Source organism: Danio aesculapii, chromosome 16 (genome assembly GCF_903798145.1).
Source record: "Danio aesculapii chromosome 16, fDanAes4.1, whole genome shotgun sequence".
In the NCBI taxonomy this organism is placed as follows: domain Eukaryota; kingdom Metazoa; phylum Chordata; class Actinopteri; order Cypriniformes; family Danionidae; genus Danio; species Danio aesculapii.
Window position 1 is genome coordinate 25,960,723 of NC_079450.1, and position 18,825 is coordinate 25,979,547.

At 34.7% G+C, this 18,825-nt stretch overlaps 1 long non-coding RNA gene across 1 annotated transcript in view; it reads right to left on the reverse strand.

The window, feature by feature from the left end:
* Positions 1–17,374, reverse strand: part of LOC130243451 (uncharacterized) — a 43,307-nt gene extending 25,933 nt beyond the window's left edge. Inside the window, exon 1 of the long non-coding RNA XR_008839141.1 lies at positions 17,128–17,374. This is a non-coding gene — a long non-coding RNA (uncharacterized LOC130243451). The remainder of the gene's footprint in view (positions 1–17,127) is intronic.
* Positions 17,375–18,825: the final 1,451 nt, after the last annotated feature.

Consider the following 18,825-nt stretch of genomic DNA (forward strand, 5'->3'; position numbering starts at 1 on the left):
CACAACAGATAGAGATATAGAATGAGATTTAGTACTATTTTCCATCCCATTACCTGCATTAAACTGTTTTAAACTTACAGTGATAAAAGAGATCATCTTCAAGACAGTACTTTCTGTATGAAATTTGTACAAAATCTACACTAAAATCAAACAGAAAAACAAGTAGGCATGGACCGGTAAAAGATTCTGAAGGTATCTTAACCTTGGACAAAAATGGTACGGTTTCACGGTTTGATGGTTTTGTGATTACTGCTCTAAAATGTCTGGGTAAAAAACTAAAACTTTTTTCCCCTTTGAACACAATATATTTTATTTAGAGAAAAATTTAAGATATTATGAAACAGTAAACATGTCCAACTAAATAATTAAAATCATTCAATGACTCCTGCTGTCATTAGTTTCAAAAGCACAGATTTCTTTACAATTTAAAACTGCATCTTTGGATATATTTGCTGGAGATACTGTTGTCCTAAAAAATCTTTCACATAAAAAATCGTACACATACCTTAGGAACGTTATAGCAGAAAATTCTGACGATTTTAAAACCTTGACTTTTCCAAATCACGGTATACCTTGAAAACCGTTATTGTCCCATGCCTAAACACAAGTTACATTTTTTATGAATACCTACTCATGTACAGTAGAGGTGAATGAGATGCAGAGAAGCTGACTTGCTATCAAAGAAAAGCTGTTGTTATCAAACTTTGTTTACTTCACTAAGTCAGTTTAATGGTGAAGGGATTGGTCCAGTACGTCTATTGATGGAAGGTTTGCGAAGAAATGTCATGCTCCCATATAAAATTATTTTGTAGTATTCTCAAAATGCAAAAATACAGTATTTTATTTTGATACATTTGTGGCAGCTGTATTTTGTAGTTTATTTTGATACACTTAAAATGGAGGTATTTTATATTTTATTTTAAAATACATTTCAATGTATTTTTGCCGAACCCTGAACATGAACATAAGAATTTTGCAGCCATCTAAAATGTTTACCTGTCAAATCGAACTTGGCAAGTTGCTTCAAACTCCTAAAACTATTTCAAACTGAACTTTGCTTTGGCCTGATTTTGGTCAAAATTACATCACACCAGCTCATTCTTTAGGGCTTTTAAGATATGTAAGCAATCTTCAATCCAAACAAGTTCAGGGCATGAGAAACTCCAAAGGACGATCTGAAATGTTTATGTTTTTGTTTAAAAAGAGGCTTTGTGAGAAATTACGAGGATGTTTTTCAGTTTTTGTTTCTTCCCAAAGGGACCGATGAAGTTACCCTCTTAATTTCAATGGCACGGCCAAACATGACATCATGACCAATCCGTCAACATGACTTACGTTCCTTGTTTTTCCAACACACACCACATAAACAAGCATGGACACTGATTTTCCACTACACACGGACAAAAAGAAAACTGGATACTCCAAAACCTGCTCTCATAATCCTCTGATTATTGCACTTGGGACAGTGACCCAATTTAGTTAATTGCTCTCTGAAAGTTCTGTCAGTGATCGTTAACCCCAAAAGACTAATAGAGTGAAGACTCAGTTTAATTTTAGCTGTCAATCACATATTGTGATTGGCCAGTAGCTTAGAATACAGGACAAAAATGAGCTGCGTTTCCTCTGTCAGTACAACTAAGCATGCAGTATTTCATCCATAGGAAATGCTGAACAAGTGTCTACTGTATGTGTCTAAAAAAAACAGGCCAACAAATCATCACAAGCCCATGTGCACATATACACGCCTATATACAGAGCTCTCTTTAAATGGGGGGTCTCTAGTGTGACGCCCTCTCACCCTTACTGCCTAAATTGATAGCAGATTTCCATGAGTGCAGAGCTGGCTTGTGTCTGAGCGTGTGAGGCCCTCAGGACTCTGGGCATACAGTCAGAACACATGCGCAAAAGAGAGAGGGAGAGAAAAAGAGGAGAAAAGAGCGCCACGGTCCCAATAGGACCCAAAGGAACATCACTCCATGCAGGCTGGAGCCCCAAAATCACAGCTGTGGAGTCAGCTGAGCAATGCTCTCCGTGAGGGATGCTTTCCTGAAACAAGTTCTGTCAGCACCATCAGCGTCACAACTGTGGAATTGTGCAATGAAATAACAGCAAAAGAAATATGAGCTCAAGTCTGGAGTTTTAAAGTGACGTCACTCGTCAAAGCATGACATTTACAAGAGAAAACGATTTAATGACGCTCTAAGTAAATTAAGTAACTTAAAAATGTAATATCATTTTATAGAGATTTGTGGTGGTTATTCATTTTGACTTCATTGTTGACAGCAATAATTAATAGCCTCATCCCTTTCCCAGCTTATTGTGATTTATTGGGTAAGGATCAAGAATATGGATTTTAACAATATATCAAGTTGGTCATTTAGGGTTTAGCTTAACTCAGGGTTCGAAACTGCGACCATTTTAGTCACATATGCGCCCGAAATTTAATCTATGCAACCTCAGTATATATTTGGGAGCATTTGTGCGACTGCATATGATGGTTGTAGTGCGACCTGTTTTGATTTTTTCTAAAAACGTGCTGAATCGGTCTTCCCTGCCACTTTATGAAACTGCTGCTCATAACTAAGGTATTGCGGCGGTGGGCATAGCGAGAATTCTGCTCTGCCCCGCTCATATATTGACTGACTCGCCTGCTTTTTTCCACAAACACAGAAAAATATAATCAGCGCATAACAAGACTGAGCATTTAAAATGACACAAACCGAAACCAAAACTTTTAAACCAAAGCAAAACTTCTGCTATTAATAGCATCCTGTACATATATTCATTTATTGTAAATCTCTGTTCATAGCTAATACAACCTGTATATAATGTTCATAGTAAATCCATCTGTAAATATCACCATAGTTTTTCTATAACTGCACTTTATAACATATACCTGTATCCTGCACTTGCTGCTATTGCACTGCTGGTTAAACCGAAACTGCATTTCGTTGCCTTGTACTTGTACATGTGTAATGACAATAAAGTTGAATCTAATCTAATCTAAAGACTGATAGAAGTGAGACTTTTCATAAAGTAACAGTATTTTTTAAAGCACATAACTCACATTCAAGCACATTCAGGGCAGCATGAAAATGAGAAATGTAATTCATTTTTAGTATTATTGTTATCCTCATCGTCATTAATAATATTTTATAATTATTAGACATTCATTTAGGAATTATTGCACAATTATCAATAAGTCATCACAGCATTAGTTAGATGTGTCTGGTTTTTGTTAGTCCTGATTGATGTTGTTTCAAATACAATAAATCCCTAAAATCCTAAAATTTTTCTGGTGCTCCTAAATATTTGAAGTTGGGAGCTCCAGTGCTACCAAGTAAAAAAGTTCAATTCGATCCCTGTTAACTATGTAATTTTAATCCACAATACAACAAAAACAATAATGTTGTAGAAACTATTTGTCATAAAATGCAGACTCAATTTTTTAACAATTCAAATGATTTAAAAAATGGTACTCATCAATCTAACTATACACTGAAGTATCCTTTTAGACGAGAAGCTGTTTCAAATTTTTTGAAAGTGCCATAGAATTAAAATCTGGATATACCTTGGCATAGCTGAATAGTAAGAGTTTGGTACATGGAATTGACATACTGTGAGTCTTAAACATTATTGTGTCTTCATGTTCATGTAAATCCTTTGATGGTAAAATCCCAGTAAAAAAACAGGCTAATCAGAATAAAACACTAGCTATGTTTCCATCCTCCTATTTTTATGAGCATTTGGAATTTGCGCATAAAAAACAGTTGATGGAAATGCCAAGATGCACATACACTTTGAAAATGTGCATAAGAGACATATGCCCATAATAAGCAGGATAAACATTTTATTCGATAAGAAAAGATGCGCAAAACTACGATGGAAACACTTTTATCGAACAAATTCCAGTATGCGCATTAAAAAATTCATGTTATTTTGTTATAAGAGATCATGTGATGATAAAAATGTGTGTGAATAGACAAACCAGCAGGCTGAGCACATTGTAAAACATCTGCAACGCCGTAACCATTGCAGTATAAGTGTAAACATATTATTAATGACCTTCAGAATCGAGTATCTGTGCTCCGCGTCTGACACCTTCAAATGCCACCACATGTTCATTGCATGTCAGCATTTGTCTTCTGAGGCACAAGTCATTTATTAAATAAAGAAAAGATTCACGCAGCTCCTCATACTGCAGCAAATTCTGTTTTTACTTTTGATAATCAGCGCCTGTTAGTCAGGAGGTGACGATTTTATTCTCTTAGACTCTTTGGATGGAGACTCTGCTTCATTCGCACGTCATTTATGCGATATTCCAGTTTTGCGCATAAATTTAATTAGCATCTTTGCATGGAAACATACTCTACGTACTCTGACAGATCCACATGGCCACAATGCCCCAGGCAGTGTTTGATTGGCCACAATGTTTCCTAGTACGATAACAACAATGATAATATTTTTCTATATTTTCTAATTTATTAACACTTGTATTATAGTTACTATAAAGGTGCGACTCTTAGTTTGAAAACGGGACAGGCTTAAGCTGTTATTCTGTGAAGGAGACAGGCAGCTAAACATGTCTCCGAAATGCAAAAAGTGATTGTCAAGTCTTTTAACAAAGAATCTACTCAATTTCTTAGGTATGATTATTTTGCACATGTGTATTTCAGACTCAGTGTGTGTTTGTGTGTGAGAGAGAGAACAGGCACTGACAGGGAACATAATAACGGAGCTCTTTAATATTCACGACTGTTCCAAATATGGTCAAATCAGACGTTTTCTTCCTGAGGTAAATTCTATGTTGCTAAATATGCTTATAAAACTGTTTCTTGAGAATTCCTGCACATGCATAACCAACATACATTTTATATAGGTATCACAGAACAATTTAACCAACAGGTTATTTCTGATTACGTACCCCTATTTCTGGAAAAAGCTAAATATGTCCCAGGAGCTACGTTTTTTTTTGCAGTTTATGTTTTCGCAAATCTACCAGAGGCCATTATGTACTCTTCTTCAGAACTCAAATTGCTCTCGCGAGTGCCATGTGCGGCTACTCTTCTTGTGTAAATCCACCAGAGGCCAATGTTGACTAACTGACTTCAGGCTGGTTTATACTTCTGCGTCGAGTAATCGGCGTGATTTTAAAAAGCACCGATTGACCTGCCCACCGCCTTCCCAAAACTCAACTGCAGTGTTTACAAAAGCAGTCCAGAAAAAAGAATAGCATTCGCTTTAAAGATGAAATGTTGCCATACGTAGCTCTGGCTACATAAATCGCGATCTCCAAAAATGTATATGGGGCTACGTTTTCATAATGAGCCTATGTTGACTATAAAATACTGTGTCAGTCTATTCTGTGGCACCTTTAAATAGAATTCATTTGACTTATTTTATTACAACATAATAAAAGCTATATTCACTGCTATGTTGACAGCGGCTGAAACAATCCTCAACATCACATAACAGCAGTATACCCAAACTCCTCTCACTCTGTTCTGAGAATCACCCTTTCATTAGGCTTAGCTTTAGTTAATGAACTGCCACAAAGCTAAAATGCGATAACACTCCAGCCCCTTACATCTGGTCTGAATCAACATGCTGTTGGCTGGCAAATTTATTTGCACACACTAATCTGGACTCAAGCTCATTCAGCACAGTTTAGGAACTTTTCTTACGTGTGCTTTTTTTTCCTCCTTTTCTCCGTGTTGTTTTATTGTACAGGTCTGGGCAGTACTGCATGTCCTGGGTATAGTAAAACTGTCCCACACAGGAATTTACCTTAAGAGGCCCATTTATTTATGAGACAGAATAGCAAACACTTGGATGAGATTGAGGTGGCCGCTATTCCTGAGCAGACAGATGGACAAACTGCAGCAGGTTGTCCTGATGATAAACGTAACGTCGTGATGAATGAATGCATGTCCGTATTTTTACATTTTATGTTTATTAATATTGTTCCCAAATTAGATTTATTACATTTTCAGAGATTTGAACCTGGCCTGGGTCCATTCAGTCTAGTGTGACATACAACGCAGAGCCTCCCCTAAGTGCAAAGAGGAGTGCAGCACTCAGAAAAAGCATTAGGACACCATCCAGGTGCGTGATGAAACCAAAGCCCTTATATTTTCCCAACAAAATATCTCTGCAAAGCAATGCTAAAATATTTATCAGCTTGCCAGTATAAAGATCTGCTGTTTCTCTCTTCGTTTAATACGTGGAGATAATGTTTGCATAGGGGAATTCTGGGATTTGGTACCACACAATATCAGTGCATCACCCATTTGCCATCAGTCATCTCCCTAGAGGAAGTCCAATCGCTGCCAGTACATTCCTTCTGAAGCTTTCTGATTTATGCAACTAGCCATTGCTGCAGAGCCCTTCTGCAGAGAGAAAAGGAAGCCTGCTCCTTATTAAAACCATCTTTTTATCGCCTTTTTTAAACAGCTGAAAAAATAACCAGATGTTTCTGCATTTGAAAGTAAAAAGGTTTTCACCAGGGGGAAAGAGACGCATCGCTTTCTGTCTGCCCTGAAAGTGACTCCTGGAAAGGGTTTGAGATTCTGCTCTTCCTTCTTTCACTCACGTTACAATGAAGACAATATCTGAACCCCAATCCAGGGGTTTCGCAAGAGTCCCTTGCAGTATTGATGAAATATGGTATTAAACGTGACCTATTATGGCCCTTTTTTCTCAATTTTCTTAAAGGTGCAGTAGGTGATCTGCCTGTTCATCCTTGTAAAGTAGCTTTCACACAATCTAGATTGTAAACCGTATGTACAGACTAATATATCAATCACCTAACTATCTGTCTAGGTTAGGTAATTAAGGTAATTATACATTTGGGTTGTATAACTTCCACAACAAGGCAGAAATAACAGGATGAGAGTGAGAAGGTGACCCAGAGAATGAGGGCAGATATTTACCAGATGCTGGGCTCATGCAGGATGTCCTGGGCACGATAGAAGACTAAAAGAGAGGAATAAAAGAGGAAACAGAGGGCCAATTTCCTGTGCTGCCAGCAAAATCGACATCAAAACTAAATTAGAGCCTTTTCCTTCCAAATCTATCTTCCATTTGCTTTGGATGCACTGGTGCTTGAGGATTCATGATTTAACGTAGACTGTGTTTACAACTCATTGTCTGTAAGATAAATCACAATATACGAGTCCTCTCTCACTTTCTCATTCAGCAGGGACTTTACCAGAGACAAACAAAAGGAAACATCTTGAGAGAAAATACAGGTCTGTCATCCAGTGACCATTTCCCCTTCGGTAGACACCAAACACACACATGAATATAGTCAGACTGCTCTATTTCTGTGTGTTTCTCACAAAAAAGACAGTGTGTCCTGACCTCATATTTCACCACAATGAATTTTCCGATTGGATCTCATGGGACAAACTTCAGCACAGTGCCAATATGTCTTTTCCATAATGCAAAAGGAAAAGATGAGGAGGGTTATTATTTTTCCCCCCGTTGACTACCTGATTTAAAATACAACTCGGAGACGGCGGCAGGACAGCGGCAGAATCGATGGCTCCAAGTCTAAGTTCAAATGTCAGACCCAAATATAAAGGAGTGGACGTTTAAGTTACAATGACTTTGCCATAGGTGAAGGGAATGACTCCTCATATGCAGTGATTTAAGATCAAAACGCAAATCAAAACAATCACAAAATGAGCTTTACTGCTGGTTGTCATTATCATTTGTTTTTCATGAGTTCTCCACTTAAATACTTGAATAAGATTTACAAACACTGTTATGTTTCTATATTTCAACCAAGATGGGTTGTTTGTCTTCTCTTTCGTGCAAACAGGCCCTGCAAAACAAAATCACTTTTCCCTTTGCTAATGACTACCAGCAGCTCCGTGGTTGTGCTTCAAGCCTTTCCAAGAACTTTCAGATCTGAGCAAAGATCACAGATCTTCTCACTCTCTCCACAACTCTGTGGCAGTTATGCAGTGAGAACGTACAAACAAAGATAAACAAAAAAGCTAAATTAGTTTTGAAAGGGTTAGTTCACTCCAAAATACAAATTCTGCTATTAATTAGTCACTCTGATGTAGTTCCAATACCCTAAGACCTTCTTTTATCTTCAGAGCACAAATTAAGATGAAATCCAAGAGCTCTCTTTCATCCTACATAGACACCAACAGTCCTGAGATGTCCACAAAAAGAACCAAAAATATTGTCAAAACATTCCACGTGACTTTAGTTGTTTAACTATGATCATATAAAGCTGTTAGAACACTTCTGTGTGCCAAAGAAAAATTGTAAAAACACTATTCACACCTAGGGCTGGTCGATAAAATTGGTATCGATATATATTTATTGATCGCACACCACTGTCAATATCAATTAAAAAAGATTTGGTACATAGTTTTGGTATGAAGCTCTTTAGTTTTATTAAAATGTGGCTGCTGAGCTTATGCCTTGGAAGCAGTGCCAATAAGCTTGGGGTGTTAGTGTGTCATTTCCAATGGAGGTGCGCGACTTGCTTTTTACTTTTCTCCATAAACTTGCATCGGAGCTGCAGCAATGATTTGTCCGATTGTCATCCTCTGAAAAAATGGTTAATGGTCACCTAGTTACAAGAGACGTGAGAGAAGCGTGAGTGCAAAGTCCATTGTAAATGGTCAAGGAATCCATGCGCACGCTTGTCACTTCAGGTCAGAATAACAACACAAGCAAAAACGAGTTACGTATAGCAGCAGTGAGGAGATTGTAAATAAAAAAAGGATGTAAGGATGTCGCCAGATTGGCTTTTTGGTTTCTTGTACATCCCAGCCACTAGCACTCCACCTGAAAGACTTTTTAGCGGAGGGGTAATGTAGTCATTCAACTTCACAATTTATAATGTTGCAGTATGTATCTGAATAATAATGGTTGGTTCCTTTACGTGAAAGCTCAGATTTGATCATCATAATTTGTGTTACTGACAGAGTTTGAGGTTTACTGTATCATTATTATTCAAACCTTAAAGTTTACTTTGATTGTTCAGTATTTACGCTTTAACATTGCACAAACTTTGTAACATTTTATTTATCAAGTTTAAGAGTCTCTTTAACACTTTTGTTTATTTTATTATAAAGAGATCAGACATTTTGTTTAAATATTTTAGTTTTTGAATATTAAAACTATTTGCCTTAGTAATATTGGTAACGTAAAATAAAGTGGTTAAATAAAAAAAAAATCCTTATTTTCCTAAATGTATTGTTAAAAAATATTCAATTATTATCAATACCAAATGATATGAAACATGATATCGTAATAATATTTTTTGCAATATCGCTCAGCCCTATGTTCACCAATGTCTTCCGTATCAAATTAGGTTGCACATTTACTACATGCAATATGATGCTCATATGCTTTGCTGCTGAATCTAGTGGAAATATGTCACACTGCACAAAGTAAATCTGCACCTTGACCTGATACTGGAGAAAAAAAATAGGCAAAGTCTTATTTACAGTTTGTTTGGCACACAAAAGTGTTTTTGGAGCCTTGTATGAATACAGTTGAACCACTGAAGTCACATGGAATGTTTTGACAATGTTTTGGTTTCTTTTCTGGACTTTAAATGTCTCAGGACCTCTGTTGTCTATAGGGGCTCTCAAATCTAATCTTTACAATAACATTACATGAATAGTGTTGTGTTAATATGTAAACTAAACATTACTTTATTATGAATTAAAGAGTTAAGGCGTGCGCTAATCATGAACGAACTTAACCTACAACATGAGTCATAACAGTTCATGTATGAATAACGGCTACCTACCTACCTACCTAATTACTTGTCAGTACATGTTGTTAATAATGTATTAAATAATATTTAAGTTTAAGCTAAACGCAACCAACATGAACTCATGAGCTGTTAAAGTATAACTGTGTCATGACTTTACTTGGAGGGGCACGTTATCATTAACTCATCCTTAACTACTCATGAACTCCTGTGTTTAAACTGTTCATGTTGATGTTGACAGAACACTTTTCTATTGTTATTCAGTGTAAACGCACTAGACGGACGAGCAAAAGGAGTTCATGAGCAGTTAACAATAGATTAATGATGATGTGCCCCTCCAAGTAAAGTCATGATATAATTCTATATTAGTATATAATGAGTTCAAGATGGCTACATTTAGCATAAACTAATGTGATAATTAATACATTAATTAACAAACAATTATGTACTAACAAGTAATTAAGATAGCTGTTATTCACACATGAACTCTTGTGGCTCATGTTGTAGTTAAAGTTAGTATATGATTAGCGCATGCATTAACTCATCATTAGTTTATAATAGAGTAATATTTAGTTTACATTAACATATCATTACTCATGTACTGTTATCATAGTGTTACCAAAATATGCAAGAAACAATAACCAAATTTACTTTTTTTGGTAAACTAACCCTTTAACAACAAATGCAAAACTGTTTGTTTCTTTAGAAAAACAATAGCAATGAACATTTTTTATAAAAAGAAAGAAAAAGCTTCAGTCAAAACCATACAGATCCAAAGCCTTCCTCAAGCAACTGCCTGCAAAAAGCATGAGTTCCAGAGGCTTATGTAAGCATGTGGTGGAAATATTACCCACCGTCTTCATCTGTTAACATAACACCCCCATCTCATCACCACTGACCTCCGTATGTTCTTTTTGCTGTGCTTTTTTATTTTACTCTGAATGCCTGTAAAGTGACTTGTTTGACATTTAGAAGGTACAGGATAATATTTTAAACACTTTTTAAAGATTTACAATTTTTTCTGAATTAATAGCTTTTCTGTCATTATTCGCTAGGCAGTGTATTTTGTTGCAGTGGAAGTCTCCTCAACCCCCATGCCATACTCAGTGGATTAAAGACATCTTATTTTTTGTTAAATGAGATATAATTAAATATAGTCTTCGAGGTTCACTGATCAAATTTTCTAACATTTGGTTGCCATTTTTGGAGCATGTTAAATCTCTGAGACTTGAAGCAGTTACTGTAGAATGAATGGTTGCCCATCTTGCAGTTTTTGTCTGTACCTTCCAGATGAGTCCTAGTGCTTATATAGCACAAGCATACAACTATTTCTTGACAAAAAAAAAAACACAAGTTTGAAGAACGTGTCACCCCCAGCCTATTCAATTCAATATATTTTCCCTTTTCTGTCTCTTTTAATTTTTTCTTTTCTTTTTTCTTTTATTATCATTATTTATTTTACTTAATACACCATGCTGCCAACGTCAACCTTCGGTACTGGCCTATTTATATGCTTAATTTGTAAAATGAATGCACATCATATATTGTTTATATTGTTTATGCACATCATATACTGTGTTGCACAATATGAGGGTTATAGTGTGGTTTATTTTTTTTTTTTTATCAGTTTTGTAATGTTATATATTTTTATTTTCAATTTGTACAGTCATTTTCTTTTACTTTTGTTTGTTAACTGTCACAAAAATCTGATAAATAAATAAAAAATAAATATATTTTTTCCAAAAAAAAAAAAAAAAAATTTTTACCACATGATTGTTCTCGACTTTGGTTTATCTTTGAAACAAGAATGATTGTTTTTAATGAATTCTGAAATGTCAGACCTAAATCTCAGATGGTTAAATAATTTTGTGACAAATCTTTAATCAAAGCCTTCGCAAGAGACATGTTCACTTTATATGATGAACGGGGTTATTTTTGACTTTTATTCTCATATAAGCATTGATCTGCAAACATAAAGAGAAACACATCCATATCTGCTTAACGCGTGAAAATAAACTTTGGTTCTTGTATATGTACAGTATGTAAGTGTGGATGTAGCATCCAAAAATTAATCCTATTGGTTTTACGCATCAAGCAAGCATGCTTTGGTTTCCATGACCAAATTTGAATACTGAAAACACTGTTCACTGATCAATATTTATGTGAAAAGGCACATTTTTATCAAATGTTCAAATCTTTTTAGAAGACTTAAATTAACTGCTTGATTCAAATAGTTTTATCTTTTGATCTTTATGAATAATTTGAATTGTCAGACTTTAAGTGGGTGGACAGAAATCTCTCATATTTGATTTAAATATCTTCATTTAAAACATGTTTGGCTCTTGAAAAGCTCACATATAATAAAGAAAAAATCCTCTGAATTTTATGATACCTGGGAGGTGTTTTTGAACTTGGAATAATGGAAAAGCTTTGGAAATCTGAAGTTGTGAAATGTGGATTGGTGTTTGATTAAATTTATTTTACTTTATTTTATTTTACAATTTAATAATGATTATTATTTAATTTTTATTTTCCCCTAACTTGACTGGAGTAAGTTGTGGGCATTGAGGTTTGATTTATTGTAAAACCTTGAAAAAATTTAATAAATTTAATAAAACTTAATAAAAAATATATTTATTTTGGTTTAAGATGAACAAATTTCTTTTGAAGTTTGGTCACACTTTATTTTAAGGTACAATTCTTGCTATAAATAAACCATTAACTATGGCTTTTGCCTCAATAAAGCTGCTGCTTATTAATAGTTATTAAGGTAATGTTTATAGAATTAAGGATTTTGAATAAGATCATGCAGAATATGTGCTTTATAAGTACTAATAAACATTCCATATCCTAATAATATAAAGGTAATAAGCCACATGTGATACTAAAACGTTACCGTAAGTTTCGAACAACCCGAGTAAATGATAGCAGAATTTTCATTGTAGGGTGAACGGACCCTTTAAATACCATTTTAATGTTTACAATATTAAATTCCTCCACAGAAAACGATTTCAGTTTACAAGCTGCTAATTAACAATTAATTTCATGACATGAATTCTCTCATAACACAAGCAGCTGTGAACTGCTGAACCAAGACCCCCTGGTGTAATCTAAAGAATTTCACTAAAAGAGTCTGTGCCAACCCAGTGCTCATGACCCAGCAGAGAAATCATATCCACAGAGCAGATGTTTTGTTTTTATGAGCACCTCGGTGTGCTGCTGTCAAGGTGAAACGTTTCTCCTGTGGAAATCAATTAGGGTCTCTGCTCTCCAGATGTGAAACCATTGGCAGGTAGTGGTTCTTATTCATTTGTCTGATCTGAACAATAGATGGCAAAACCAGTAGCAGATTCATTTTTATTGTCTGGAATAACAAATGTTAAGGTCAATATCTACTGCTCTCATGTGTGATGCTAAGATTTGCTTCTATCTACAAGTTCTTAAAGGGATAGTTCACCCAGAAATAATACAAAACATTGCTTTCACCCTCAGCCCATCCAAAATGTAGGTGACTTTTTTCTTCAGTAGAATGTTTATGATGATATTTAGATTCTTTTTTATTTAAAAGTTTGTTCTTTGGTGTTTCACGAAGTCAAAGGATACAAGGGGTCCATCCTTCATACTTTGCCTAAATGATCAAAGATGATTTGACAGATACTGGATCTTTTGAGCTTGATAACTGATCTCTGGCTTATTTGGTTCTTCAACAAGTTCACAAATCAGATAAAAATGTCAGAATGAACTGATCTGAGTTTGCTGCGTGTGTTGAGAAGGACTGATTTATCAATCCTCAAAATCATGATCATCAATGCAACAACTGGCTGACGGCACAGTAGCGTAATGACATCACCTGATTAATATTCAATTATCCATGTGAGCAAAATTTTATAAAATTCGTAGTAAACGGTTTGTAAAATATGATACGCAATAACTTTCCACATTTGTTGTGAGCTACAGGCTTTAGACTTATATTTATTTAGTTTTACATTTTAGAGCAGATTTTGTTTATTGTAGTAGCCTAGGCCTATTTAAGTTTCTTAATTTGCAAATTAAAATTTATTTTGCATCACAAAAGCATTTGATAGCGGTAAAGGTGTCTGCAACTTCTACAAAGCATCAAATCATTGTCATATTAGCTGTCCAAACATGTGCATGACTGCATAAATTATTATTCCTTTAAAAAACAAAATAAAAAACTGTTATATTGAATATTGTGCATGTCTATTATCATACACAAATTGTAAAGCTGGGTCAGTACCTTAAAATAGTTGCGTTTGTATCAAAAAAGTCAATATTAATAAATGTTCTCTTTGATACCCTTGGGGAGAACCACCCCATTTTGTACTTTTATTTCAAAGTGCAGATTGCATAAGTTTTATTTATATATATTTTTAAACTTATACGTATATAAACATAAATATTGTTATTTAATATTAAATATTACTAATTATTATAAATTATAAATGTATACACACACACACACACACACACACACACACACACATATATACATACATATACAGTATGACAGATAATATTTTTTCTTCTGGAGAAAGTCTTTGTTTTATTTCGGCTAGAATAAAAGCAGTTTTACATTTTTTTAAAACCATTTTAGGGTCAAAATTATTAGCCCCTTAGATTCTTAAATATTAGATTTTTTTTCGATAGTCTACAGAACAAACCATCAATATACAATAACTTGCCTAGTTAACCTAATTAACCTAGTTAAGCCTTTAAATGTCACTCTAAGCTGTATAGAGGTGTCTTGTAAAAGATCAGTGATTAGAAATGAGTTAAACTATTTAGAAATTTAATTCTGACTTCAAATATATATATATATATATATATATATATATATATATATATATATATATATATATATATATATATATATATAAATAAAACCATTTTACTATTTTCCAAAGTGTTTGTAACCTATAGGTTACTACTCTAAGAAAATCAGCATTCAATACATACTTTCAGTATTACCTATGCTTGAGAAGACCCAATCTAAGCCTGCTCCTGAGCCGGTTTGACCTACCAGAACTGTTGCTTTGACAACAACGTGCGGATTTGTTTTAAAGAACTAAACAATCCTTGATCGTGTCAAATCGTTAATAACCAAATCCTGCTAATTGACTAATCCACGTACAAAGAACAGACCCCAGAAGAGCAAAAAAACACACACAAAAAAAAACAAAGGCAAAACAAAATTAATACCAGTGAACTAGGGCTGCACAGTATGTTGTTTCAGGAGGAAAGCGCAAATTACTTCCAAATACTTCAAATATAGTCTGTGTTAGTAAACGCAAGGCTATTTATGAAATCCAGGCATAAAACTGCATGAGAACGATACAGATGACTGTTCTACAGCCTACAGCTAATCAATATGTCAGATTCTGGAGTACAATCAAGTTCTAAAGAAAATGATAAATTATCTTAAATAAAACAAATACATTTAAAGATAAGGTATATAAGTATATATTTTCACTCACCTGGGAAATGGAGATCACTTGAATGGTTTTTGAGCACAATTAAGTGCACACAGCATGCCATATCATCTGATAACTTTAGGAAATAATCCCAAAAGGCAATTGACAGTGTAAAGCTACATAAAACAAAACAAAAATACGATGTACAGTATATGCCGAGTTCAGCGGCTAATCATCCAGAATGACATGCCAGCAACCAGCGAGACCTAGCTGTCACTCAAGTGGACATGCCCTTAATTATGCAGACTTAATATAACTGAATAAAAACAAAACGCATGAGTTATTAAAAAAAATCACCCCCTCACAGTTGTCACGAAGGGTTATATTAGCTATAAACACCAAAACCATCTTTTGTATCAGGCTTTAAAATTTTTTATCAGCTGTAAAATTGACCAATTCAGCATTGCAGTCAGTGAACATCTGGACTTCCTGAAGCCAGCCCCCAAAGGCGAGTCGATGAATTGCAGTTTCAGTTACTTCCACATTGGCTTCACGAGGGAAAGAGGGAGGTTGCCACTTGGTAAATATAAATTTTTGAGTAAACTATCCCTTTAAGGCTTGTGACTGTGTAAACATTTCAACATTTTAGAGAAGAATTTTGCAGAAACCAGCAAACTATATATAAAGATGTAAACAAACAAAATCCATCACATGTGAGTGTGCCTGTGGGTATGTAATTATCCAACAAGAAAACGTTCAAGTCATAAACACACCGGCCTTTTTGCATAAGCAATAACTTTTCTTAAATGTTCAACTGAAGTAAAAAAAAAGTCGCTAACATCTTGGATGACTTGAGGTTGAGTACGTTAAAAACATAATTCTCCCAAAATGAGAAACTAATTGCCATTTACTCTCCCTCAAATTGTTCAATACCTTTATGGGTTTCCTTTTCTTTTGTTGAACACAAAAAGAGACATTTTAAAAAATGTTAGAAACCTGTAGCAAAAGCAAATACTATTGAAGTCAATGGTTACAGATTTACAGAATTTTTCAAAATAACTTTTTTTTGTGTTCAACACAAAAAGATAACACTAACAGGTTTGTGACAAGTGGAGGTTGATTAAATGATTTTCAGTTTTGATTGAACTATGCATTTAACATAATTTTTTTCATTTCTGGGTGAACTGTCTCTTTAAGACTACAGAGGGTCAGACATCACTCAGTAAAATAAAGTTCTGTTCAAAATCTATTAGATCAGCCACAAAAGAAAGAAAAACAATGGCAGTGCAAGTGCCTTTGATATGACTCAAAAAGATAAATGTTTGAGTGTCATTGTCCTTCAAATAACACAGCCATGACTCAGATATTTGTGCTAAACGGTGTCATAATACTAGTGTGATAAACGTTTTCAGCATTATTTAGAAATATATACCATTATTATTTTAACAGTTATAAAAATTAATTCAAACTTTTTAGGGCAAAGTACATGATGGATAACCAGTCTTTCTACACCTGCACCTTATCACAACCACATCTGTGAGAGATTTACTGTTCAAAATTCTGTTCGAAAGACAAATTACACCATAATTATAGCTCGTCAGATTTTGTTCTTGTTTTATTTTTGTTTTTTTACAACAACGTTGTAATGATCTGCATTTACTATCAACAATGTTGTTTATTCGACTTCAGTTAGCATCAAATATGTGTTTTGTTTGAAAACAGTATTGCAATTGAGAGTGAAAAGAATAAGCAAACACATCCAAACCAGACTCCAAGAATTAGGTCAGGACATGAGATGGAAACTTAAGTAGCCCACAAAAGAACTTCAGAACAAAAATGATGAGAAAAATAAGAAAATACAAAATTGACTGCATTAAAGCAAACAATCACGCGTTTTCCAGTATGAAAGGTCTTAAGCTGTTCTGTGAGCAGCGTAAACTCTCTTACCTTACTGATGGAGTGGCATTGGACTTAACTAAACAAAAGTCTGCTGTGCTGCCTTCCGAGGACAACGAAGATACTCTAACAGCAGATGTATCTCCTTCTGTACTCTATAAACCGGTAAATAATTTTCGAAGACTTGAGACTTGCTTCCAAAGTGATCGCTGAAACCGCTATGCGCGTAACCAATCGCTGTATCTCTATCCAATGCGCTGGAGAGCGCGCGACAGTGACAGAACTTTAAGACAATCGAGTCGCGAGTACGAGCAGTGAGCACGCGCTTACGCGTACTGTTCTTTCCCTCCCACTGTTTTGCTTTCAAATCTATGTATAGCTTAGCCTCTATTTAACACATTGATATGAATCCGACTTTTTAAACCACATAAAAACGTTTTATTTTTTTACAGTCTTAGTGTCTTAAATTCATTAATGAACATTGACATGTGACATGTTTCCTGACATATCCGTCATTGTTTATAGGTTACTTATGTTGAATTTATTCACCGATTGTCTATTTACAAAGAACTCAGTGATAACGATGGCATATAATGCACCTGATATATTTTTCTGTCAAAATATTTGAATACAATAGGCTACTGGCAGCATGGTGGTGCAGTGGGTAGCGCTGTTGCCTCACAGCAAGAAGGTCGCTGGTTTGAGCCTCTGCTGGTACAGTTGGCATTTTCTGTGTGGAGTTTGCATGTTCTCTCCCTGTTGCTGTGGGTTTCCTCCGGGTGCTCCGGTTTTCCCCCACAGTCCAAAAACATGGGTTTAGGTGAATTGGGTAAGCTAAAATTGTTCGTAGTGTGTGAATGTGAGAGTGTATGAGTGGTTTCCAGCAATGGGATGCAGCCGGAAGGGCATCTGCTGTGTAAAACATATGCTAGATAAGTTGGCGGTTCATTCCGCTGTGGCGACCCCAGATTAATAAAGGGACTAAGCCGAAAAGAAAACGAATGAATGAACAATAAAATAAAACTGAGTAGGCCTAGTCAAATATTATTGAGGGATTTTCCATACATTTTTACCACAAAGCATCATTACTTTTTCATAAATGTAATGGATATTCATTCTATTTCTTTATGTTTGGGGTCATCATACTTTAAGAAACAATTCATTAAAATAATTCTAAATTAATAACAAGAAAAAGAAACTCCACAACATGTATTATAATTATAGTTATAATTCATCCCTCATTAAATAAGCATCTGCTATATTTATTCACATGAGATTCTAAGATTTGACTTTGTAATTCTTAGATTTGTAAATAACATTATAATTCAATAATCAGAATCAGCATGAGCTTTACACAGACTTCATTATTCAAAATTAACATTACATAAGATTTTCCCAAACGTATCCTTTTTGTGCAAATAATGTAAAAGCCCTGAAAGTACATTGACTCACTCATTCTGGACATGTCATAACATGAGCCCATTTTGGCAAAACATTTTTAAATTCATATCTGAAGTATATAATATTGACCTGTCACCTGAGACAAAGTTGGGCATCCTTGGAGACACCACAGAAATAGGTGACAAATATATATCACAGGGAGTATCTTTGTGTATGATATTAGCAAAGAAAATAATTCTACAAAACTGGAAAACCTGGATTAGGAGTTTAAGTTATGTGTTGCCCATGGAAGAATTGAGATATGGGTTGGCAAACAAACAAAACATATTTTTTTTTAAATTTGCAATC